This window comes from Falco punctatus (genome assembly GCF_963210335.1).
Source record: "Falco punctatus genome assembly, chromosome: 15".
Classification (NCBI taxonomy): domain Eukaryota; kingdom Metazoa; phylum Chordata; class Aves; order Falconiformes; family Falconidae; genus Falco; species Falco punctatus.
The window spans coordinates 10,190,243-10,200,608 of record NC_137595.1 but is presented as its reverse complement, the minus strand read 5'-3'; the positions used below and the strand labels follow the sequence as shown (position 1 = coordinate 10,200,608).

At 45.0% G+C, this 10,366-nt stretch overlaps 1 long non-coding RNA gene across 2 annotated transcripts in view; it reads left to right on the top strand.

The window, feature by feature from the left end:
* LOC308053936 overlaps positions 1-10,126 on the top strand; it is a 44,037-nt gene extending 33,911 nt beyond the window's left edge. For both annotated transcript variants that reach the window (XR_013923863.1, XR_013923864.1), the window contains exon 2: positions 1,809-10,126. This is a non-coding gene — a long non-coding RNA (uncharacterized lncRNA). The remainder of the gene's footprint in view (positions 1-1,808) is intronic.
* Positions 10,127-10,366: the final 240 nt, after the last annotated feature.

The window sequence follows — 10,366 nt, the reverse complement described above, 5'->3', positions numbered from 1 at the left end:
GTATGACATTTGGCTTTTTGGCGTTTATAACCTGGTCCTCAGGACAGTGGACTTTGCCTTGGTGACAGCTGCAGGCCTGCCTTTGTCCTCCGCTATTGCTCTGAGAGCTGCCAGTTCTGGAAGTGGCAGAAAGCATATATAGCTTTTTCTGGAAGAAATTAAAGATGGCTTTTTTATATTGGTAGATGTCACACACCAACTGGCTTATAAATATAATTTTAATGCCTAAAAAAGGTGATAATCACCTTTATACTTGCTTAATAGTATCATTTTAAAGTGAATTACTGACATCATATATTACCTTCTTCCCCTGCAGTAAATGGTCTCTCCCTGCTGTATTTTATTACTTATTGTAAATTCATTCAAGCAGTATATTTTGCTTTCAGCAAGGTACCCTCAGTTACTTTTTCTGTCCAGGATAAATTGAGATAAATTTTGCCTGTGCCTGGGTTTTGCTCATGGCATCCATCTTTGCCCATGAAAAGTTACATCTGGAGTTGAACAGGACTTGAGAAATGATAATATCATATCGCAGAAAGTTACAGATCACCAGCCCGCAGCCAGACTGTGTACAGAGGGCTCATTGAAGCAGCCAGGAGTTTAATAGGAAGTGAAAAATGTAAAGAAATGTGATGTATTCTCGAATGTTTATCCTGATAAAGTAATAAGTACATTACAAGAAAATGACACTAGTTATCTACCATGCCATCATAAGAGTATACAGTAGCATATCACCCCTGGCACCACTGTTTGTCACTAGTTACCATTTTTGTCCTTGGAGGTCTATGGATTTATTGCTAGAGCTATAGAAATGTGAATTGTTTCTTTAGGGGGGAAGGGGAGACTTCAGATAAGAGATCTCCATCCCTTTGCTGACAATTCTGTGCTTCCAGGGCTTAGCAAATTGCGTAGCTATGGCCACTGTGTTGTCAAATCAAAAAAAAAAAGCCAGGAGGCTGGCAATGTGGCAATGAAATGTCTGCATGCCTTTTAGGAAACCCCACTAGGTGCCCCGAGACGCAACAATTCTACTCCCAGCTCTGGATACCCCAGGATCGGTCCATGACGGGGTCCAGTGGCTGTGTTAAGGATGGATGTTGGCAGATACCCCATTGCAGCCACCCTTGCTGCAAAGCGATGCCTGCTGTGGCTAGTCAGAGCAGTAGCTCAAACACAGAGTGCTGGATGGAAAAACAATAATTATTCAGATCCCCCAGGTTACGGGGCTGCCTGCAGCAGCACTCAGCATCCCAACTGCTTTTTCCTGCAGCAGTGGAGAGCGCAAACAGCAAAACTGTTCTCTCCTGAACTGTTATCGTTCGCTCCTCACCAGCATCAAGTGTTTTATTTAAAAGCGTTTAAGTATGCAAAGCTCATTTTGGATTTGTATTATTAGAATTTTTAAGTGGACAAGGGTGTGATTTTTCTCATTACAAGAAAGAAATGTGACATTTTAGCTCAAAGTGAGTTTTTTGGTGCTAGGTTACAAAACGCAGGTAATGAAATATGCCGACTTTTAACAACGGCAGTGAACGCCTGGCAGGGCTGCCTGTTCCTAGGGAGGCAAACCTCTCTTGTCAGCTCAGGTCCACATGGCAAGGGGAGGGAAACCTGGGAGTTTCTGCTCATCTTGTGGCAGAGTGGTTCAAAACCTATCTTTGGGGATACTTCTGGGCATTGCTGGAAATCCTATTTCAAACCTGACTGGTTTTGAAGCCGAGCAGTGTGTTAAAGCCTACTCTGTTTCCAGTTCCCTCTGTGAGGGCTCACAATACATTTCACTGCAAATTTCCCTATTTTTTTTACAGTACTGATGAAAGGGCAGGTCCGTATGGTAGGAGCGCTTGTGGAAGGAGATGCCTGGGCTCTGCTGGGCTGTCTGTGTTGGCTAACCACTGTAAAACCTCTGAAGTTTATTCTGTCCACACATGCTGCTGAGAAGAGAGGAGCAGTTCCTCTGGAGGCTTTAGCATTCTGTAAGTAAAATCGATTTTTAGATCATGGGGCTGAGTTGAAAGCCAGTTGGGATGGATTTTGTTTAACTTCCCTATTTAAATAGCTCATGTTGTTTGAATAATTATATTTGCTTTTTGATTAGCTCACCCATGTTAGTGATTTGTATGTCTGTATCTTGTGTCTTTGGAAAAAAATAAGCAGCTGTCATGTAGGGCTACAATAGGTATTAACCAATGTCTGACGTACAGAAAGTTAATGTTACGGCCCCTTAACCCAAGCAAGGCATGAAAACCTCAGCTCATCAGGTGCCACTAGGACATCATCTTGCCATTCTTGCCAGCTCTTCTCACTGTTGATTTCTCCTGTGGTTGGTATTTTTGGGGCTGTCAAGAGAGCTAGGATCACAACTGTGCTGTTGTTATCTTGCAATAACCTCGCACACCACTATAATAGCTAAGCTGTGAAGGGCAAGGTCACCTCTGATGCTTGCAAAGCCAATTAGGACTTACAGAGCACTAAACTCAGATTTCTTCAAGCCATTTAATTTTATTGATCTGACACATTTTTATTTCCAGATTACTCACTCTTGGGAACCATCCAGGTTTCATAGTGCGAAGGACTGTGTAAAATGTAATGATTCAGCACTCCCAGTGTGGCCGACTGTGGATTTTGTTAACCTTGCAAGCTACATTTAAGACGCAAGGCAGGGCTTGAAGAGCACCATCATATATCTGATGCTCTTCTGAAAGAGTTCTCCAATTTGCATTTCCTTCTTGTCTTCTTTAAAGTCAAAACACATCCTTCACCTCTTTCTTGGTTAAATCCTAGAATTTTCCTGGAGGGGAGGTTCCCAGCACATAAGAGAGTTCAGCAATTCAGACAGTGCATGGATTGATGCTTAACTAACTCTTCTTCCAAAAATTACTGTACAGGTTGTTAAGTTTTTCCCTGTAGCTAATGGGTCTCAGATCAGAGAGGTGGCACTTCAGGGGAGAAGCTGGAGCTCACCCTCACCCACGGAAAGTGCAGCACAGCTGCATGCTGTCGCTGTGTCCTTAACAGCCTCGTGAGTGCTGGCTCCAGGCACACACGGGCATTTCCTGGAGATTCCAGCATGAGCAAAAGGACTTTGCTGGCAATTTAATGCCTTTTTGCACGGGAAAGATACATTCTTTTTGCTTCAGCTGAATTGAGAGGCTTAAAATCCCAAGAAAGGAAATACAGTGCTTCTAGATTAATAGAGAGAGATATACTGTAAACACTTTAGTATGTTGTGCAATAAAAAGAGCCCTCATGCCTTATAAATACAGGCACTTAGCTTATCATGTGCATGTAGTCAGTTCTCCAGTATCCACAGGCTGCTCGAAGGGCACACAGCTGAGCTGCTCTGAAGCCACTGAAGCTGCCTTTGTACGTGTTTCTCCTGCTTTGGGAGTTATCTTGGACTGAGAATGACTCCGGGAAGAGCAATCGTCATTGCCCTGAGCCTGGGTGCAGGGCAGAGAAACCGTGCTGGCTGTGTGAGGATCTGGCTTGTGTTTAAAACCGGTAGCAGCCATTCTCATTACTCTAGGTAACACGGAAATCCCTCTCACGCTGCTGCTGACACACAGGATGCCCGGACATAGGGACCGGCAACAAAGGTATGTGGCTGTAGAGTGATGGTCGGAGCATCTTTGTGTGAGGGATCTGCAGAATTATCTGAAGAGCTGAGAGGGGTCTGTTATCTGCAGAGTTATTCTCCTAACTGAGCTAGCTGTGCCTTCGGGGTTTGCAGACTTTCCTTGCTCTGTAGCCAAGCAATCCTATAATCCAGTGAAATCTGGCTGATGAAAATCCATGTTGTCACACTCCATTAGAGGATGGCCGGGGACAGGCACTAGACAGGACAAGCTAGACTGATTGCAAATGCCTCATTTCTTTCAGAAATCAGACTAGAAATCTTCCCAGCACACTTAGGCTGGTTGCAAGCAGCTCTTAAGTATATGTGAGATGGGAATGATGGCCTGCAAAGTCAAACAAGAGCAGGATGCTGAGAGCTGCTAAGATGTAGAACCTTTCCTCATCAGCAGCCCAGTTTGAATTTTGTGGATTTCCATGGTTTTTCTTTTCAGTCTTTAGTCATCACCTCTTCCTTTGAGGCTATTATGGCTGTGGCTGCCCAGCTCCTCTTCCCCTGCCCATGTGAGTTCATCCCAGGGATGCACCAAGCCCCGAGCTTGCACAAACCCAACCGGGTGCTTGTGGGGCTGGTGGCAATGGGCTGGCAGCCACCCTCTGCAGGACCGTTGGTTACCTCTCCTCTGAAAAAAAGTATTACCACTACCTTGAATTTGATGTGAGATACTGTATTTCTATCCATCACAGGAACACAGGAATTAGACGTTTAGTTGAATGGCAAGTTGCGAATTACCACGCTTTCCAAGTATTTATTACCCTGGCCTTGACTACAAGCCAAGGAGGAACTGATCCAAACAGATTTCTCCCTTTGCTCACCTGAGGTGCCCATTCCTCCTTCAAAATGCTTTTTCAAATTTCTTTTGAGGAACAATACCTCCAAATAAGGTAGCAGAGAATATATAACGAAGTATGAGAAGATTTCTGTGGAATCCATCATATTGTCACGTTCCCAGTTCACCTCCTTGCCTCAGATTCCCTTTGTTCCCCCTCCATCCTCCCACCAGCCTCCCTGTTTGTTCTTTTTCTGTTTGACTGCCTACTTTCACATTAATTTTGGCTTTCCTTCAGTCTTGTAATGCTGTATCTATTCCTTGAATTTACTATAGTTTGATATCGCGTTTCACGAGTCACTGCTGGGAACGGTAGAGTTTGAAGTAGATAAAAAAAACCAACAAGCTGGTTCTTACAGCTCCATAAAACTAATTTGAATTCATGCTCTTTTTTCCCCCTTATAAACCTTTGTGGATTCTTTCCTCCACACACGCAACCCAAAAGCCGATGAAGTAAATACATGTATGTATTGCTCGTGGTGATGACTGTATGCTGGGGATGGAGGGGACCCACAATTTCTTTCCTTTTCCATCTGCATGGGTGCTAAATTAACACACCACAGAAAGTCTGAATCATGTTTCCTTCCTAAGTTTTCTCTAATCCTTTTTCCCCCTAGTTAAATTAACTTTACAACCCACAGTGAGGAAATTCAGTGGTAGCAAATTGAGCATGCATCCCCGTTTACATCTTTCCTAGCGAAATGCTGCATGGCAGCAACACTGAATCCCCAGCACTTCTCTGGCCAAAAATTACTTTTTCCCACTTTTTCTTTGATTATTCTTTATTGAACTTGTTTTCTCTAATACAGCAGGAAGAATGCTGATGCTTAGAGGAATTCGTACTCACCAAACAAGTAAGTTCTCCATGCAACTCCACTTTGGTGTTTTATCACCTTCAGAAATTGTTCCTAAGCTTGTATATGCTGCTAAGAACATTAGTCTTTAAAGAACTTTGTGCTATGGTGGGGTAAGATGATTAAGTTGGCAAGGATTTCTGTTGTGGTGTCATCATAATTTTCATTAGTACAGTGAATTATGACAGCTTGTTCTCTGCTCAAATTGATGTGATTACTGCTCTGGATCCCTGGCACATTTCACTAGCACCTGACATCTGGAAGAGAAAGGTGGGAGGCAAAGCAAGCTCTCAAAGTTGCTGTGTGATGCACACTGACAGTCTCATTTGTTCCAGCAGCTGCAGCAGCCAAGGGTAATGGCCTTTGTTGGTCAGCAGAGCTAATGCAATTCTTGCAAAGATAAAACAAATAGCTCTTGTGATTAGTGACGGAAAATGCCATCAAATGATGTGTTGTGCTGAATAGGCAGTGACTGGAATTGGCAGCAGGTCCTTTACTTTAAAGTAACGTGTCAGAAGTGGGTGGGCAAGTTGGAGAATTATGTTAAAAAGAACAGAAAGCCTGCACCAAGTGTACACCAAGTTCAAGGCCCGTATCAGAACAGAAATAATTGTTCCAGTTTGTTAAATGGAAGATCATTCTACCAACAGAACTATAAAGGGATTAATTTCTAGCTCATCTACTGAAGCATAAACTCTAGCCCTTGCGTGATGGTGATCCTTGGCGGGCTGGTACTGCGCAGGTGCCATTGCTTCTGCAGGAGCTGTGCGGACATGGAGCCTAAAGTGCAGCATGCCCCTGCGTGGTGCCCCGTGGCAAAGAGGGAGACAGATGTACCTGCTCTCCTCTGGTATGGGTACAGAGCAGCTGGGTGCTGCGACCTGAATGGGAACAGCCACCACTTCATCCTTGTTCTCCCTTTAGGGGAGGCCAGTGATGCTGCCAGATCAGTTTTCACACCGTAGCTGCCTGCAGGAGCCCCTCAGCATGGGATAGCAGCAAGGGTTGCCCAGCGAGGCCAGGGACACCCACGGTGGCTTGGTCACAATCCTTCCCGTGACCCTCAACAGCCTGCAGTTCACCAGTGTGCATCCAGCACTGCTGATAAAAAGTGATGCTGTCAGCTCGCCTTGCTTCGTACCTGGCATTTAACAGCGGTAGCAAAGGGAGCCACCAAGAACAAGGCAAGTTCACAGGGGAAGTGAATTTTCTTTGCATTACAACAGAAGCTCCTTTTTTGCAGCATTAAGCTTCTCACCGGCAGCTCAAAATGCAGCCCGTTGGCAATGTGGTTTTCTTATGCAGACATATATATTCCAGCACTCATTGCTGGTGATGAATCTTTTCACAGTGATCTTGTACCCTGCGGAGTCAGCAAAGCCTCACACGCTGCCAGTGCTGTGAGTGTCCGACAGGAAAATCTGATCTGCACTTCCACCGTTAAGCTTCTATTTCCAGCCCTGAAAATTATGCTGGGTGACGTTAGGCAGCCAGGCTCTGTAAAACAGTGTAGACAAGATTGTCAGACGGCTGCCTTGGCAGAAAAATCTGCTCTGACACTGAGGAAACCACTATACAGGTAAAGCAGAGCCCTGACCCAGCCAGGGACACGTGTGAGTGTGAAGCACCGGCGCTGCTGCTGCAAGACCTGAGGAGCCCTGGGTGTGCCACACATGGGCCACCACTGCCCAGGGACTTGGCCAGCACCGTGCATCTCCAAGCAAAGCCAAAGCAACATTTGTGCACGACCTGCACCTGTATGAAGCAGATTCCCAAAATCCCTGGTGGTGTGGGTCCCCTCACAGAAGTTGTCCCAAGCTGCTGGTAGCAGCCATGCCTGTGGCAGGCTGTGGTGGGGGCACTGGGGGGGAGGGGGGGGCTGACAAAGGTCTTGGCAGTGCATCCAACTCTTAGCAAAATTTAGGTGCTCTTAACAAAAACCACACGCAACTTTCACAGCTCCACATGCCACTTCCCTCACAACAGAGTGAGGTCTTGTGGCTGTCATTATCAAAGATATTTTCTGTACAGCTATGTATTAAACTTTTAAGAAAATAACCAAACCCCATTAATCACTAGCATTACTTACTACTGCGCCAGCCAAGGATTACTTCAATACTTATTTTAATGGATTGCTCAGCTAGGAATGATTTTAAGGTTAAAGGTCTTGGAAGACTCTTTTTATAAGCTTTCTGAAATCTAGTCCATCTCTAATTTCCATATGTCTCACACAGCACTAGGCTAATGTAATGCATCACCACATAAATCCCTCTCTGATAAAATTATCCTGGGTATTACAAAAATTCAAAGCATTATTCTTAACTACGTGTGTCTTTTTCAGATGTCTCACAAGTTGAGACATAAGCCTGGTGTGTTCGAGACTTTTTTTTCCTTAATGATAGCTGGAATAGGAAGTTTAAGATGATACCTGGTAGCTTAGATCGTCCGTGTCAGCACGTCACAGACAGAACTGGCTTTTTTAAAAACAGCTCTTAATAGAAAAGAGCTAACTTCCATTCTTGTGTTCTCAGACTCAAATTTTGGCCCCGCTTCCAGTGTTTTTTATCCCACAACCCAAGCTGCTTCCTCTAACATCATGTAAAACACTGGTGTGACTCCTTTGCTCTTTCATCATAGATTTCCCTAAACAATTTCAGTATATTCTCTGCTACCCATGATGTACAACCACCAGTCTAAGCAGCAAGAGCACTCTGCTTCTGATAGCTGCCTGGTTGACTGTCCAGTCATGATCTCCTGCAGAGGAGACAGGGAATGCTGTTATCCAATTAATTCTGGTATGCGTGACTCTACACTCAGCTAGGACCAGACAGCTTTTTGCCTTCTCTGTCCCTTGAGTTATTAAGAAATTTCCTAGAAATGGTGTGAGAAGGGCAACATAAGAAGCCAGGCCAGGTCTACCATGGTATATATTACAGGGAAAATTAATGTCTGGATACAGAATCTAGAAGGCGGCAAAAATTTGATTTTTCCAAGAAACGTAAGGAAAGCTTGAAAATACAAGCCTGTTAACACCTCACAAAGTCAATGCAGCACCTGGAAGGCTATAGAAGAGAAGACAAACTGGAAAGGAAGCCTTTTTTCTACACTGGCAAAAAAACACGGTAAGGGAAAAGTCTCATATGTGAAGTCATATGCAATGGCTGTAGCAAGGAAATCATTATATCAAAGCCAGTAGACTTTGTATATAAAAGATATAAAGAAAAAAACCAAGAAAAAACACACAGCACGTGAAGTGAGCAATGATTCAGACAAGGAGACTGTGCCAGTATCTAACACTACCCCAGCAAACCAGCAGAACAGTGTACCTTAAGCTATCTTCAGATGCAAGGACCAGCCCCACGCAGCCCCCAGGAGCCAGCTCGCTAAGAAGCAGCCAGGGAGGTTACCTGCAGGGAGCCTGAGTAACTTACCTGGGAGTTAGTAAGTTCCATGTAAGCTGTGTCGCATTTGTTCTATGCCAAAGCCGGTTGTAAAGCAAAGCTGAGCCAGCAGTTCAGAATTGAAGGTGGCTGAAGAAAGCAAAGGCAAACTTAAGTTTACAGAGAGACCAAGGGCCTCAGAAACCATTTTAAAAAGATTTGTTGTTTTAACTTAACCTAATAAAACCGTCGCCCTGAAGTCCTTGAATACCACCACCAGCATAGCTGCACTGCGCATGAAAGGAATACAAAGTTCACCTTTGGCTGGATAAGTATCACCTATTCAAGGCTGCTCAGTGCTTCTGGGTGCCAAGTTTTCTTCTTCAAGTGTATCTGAAATTATGAGATGCCCAGACAGCCAGGCTCTTGCCCTTACCAGCAGTGAAGGTGGTTACTCTCTGAACACAAGTTTTGTATTGGCTTGCAATGAGGAGGACTCTCCTCACAGGGTTACTTAATGCAAGTCCCATGACAATTCTTAAAACTGCAAGCTGCCAGCCAGGTTTCCCAAGCCAATATGTTTCCAATAAGAAGTGCTTGTTTTATTTACAGGTTACCATTAAAGAGTACATTTACACCACATTATTAAACCGATATTACTGAGAATGATGTGGCCAGAATAGCTATTCATGCCTCATGGCCATCAATGGTTTATGCTGAGCCCACTGCCATCCTTCCCCCTCATCTGTGCTGACATTCCTTCGTGAATATTTAAGGTAATGTCTGCTCTCATCTCTCGTTCAGAATCAAACACAAGCACACTACAGCACACGATGGGTATTTGCAATTCAACACAGAGCGCACTGACACGCGATGAATGCTGGCAATGACCGGGCACAGCACCACTTTAGTTGTAAAGGGGAAATACTTGCGGGGCTGCTTTGGGGTGCAGACTGTATAACTCTCACCAATAAGCCTTTGAAACTTTGCCTGGGAAGTGAATGCAGATTATCGGAGCTCTTCCTTATTTAAGTACAGGAATGTTTGATGGGGCAGGAGCTGAGTGGCGGTGGTGCCATCAAATGTGAAGGGCACCTGGCTGGCTCAGCCCATGGGGGGAGATTCACCATCCCAGAGCACGAGCACGTGCCCTGCCTCAGCCCCGGGGGCTTCCCCAGGAGGGCAGCTCTACTGCTGGCGTGCCAGCACAGCTAACCGTGCGAGCCAGCAGTGACAGCAGAGCTCATTCCTCCACGAGCGCGCTGACCTTGCGTGACAGAGTTGGTAGTGAAAGACATTTCAAACCACTCCTGAATGGGAACACCAGGTTATTTGTTTGTTTAGTGAAGCGACACCTCGCTGCCTGCAGGGCCATGTATGCCACTGTTAAACCTTCTCAACCAATATATACATAAAGCAAATTCTGCACAGCTGTGGTTGTGTGTTCTTCTTATTGTGATCCCTTGGACATATTCCTGGCCTACAATTGGGCTGTCAAAAATACAGTAATCTGTCCCCAGTGCCTGCAGCATTTGTGCTGCGGAGCTACTGGGAGATGCACATGATGTGGGAGGGGCAGGAGCACCGGGGTTATTAATAGCACCTGCCTCTGCAGCTTTTTAGCAGAGCACCACCCATGCAAAAACAATCTCCATCTTGCCTCCGC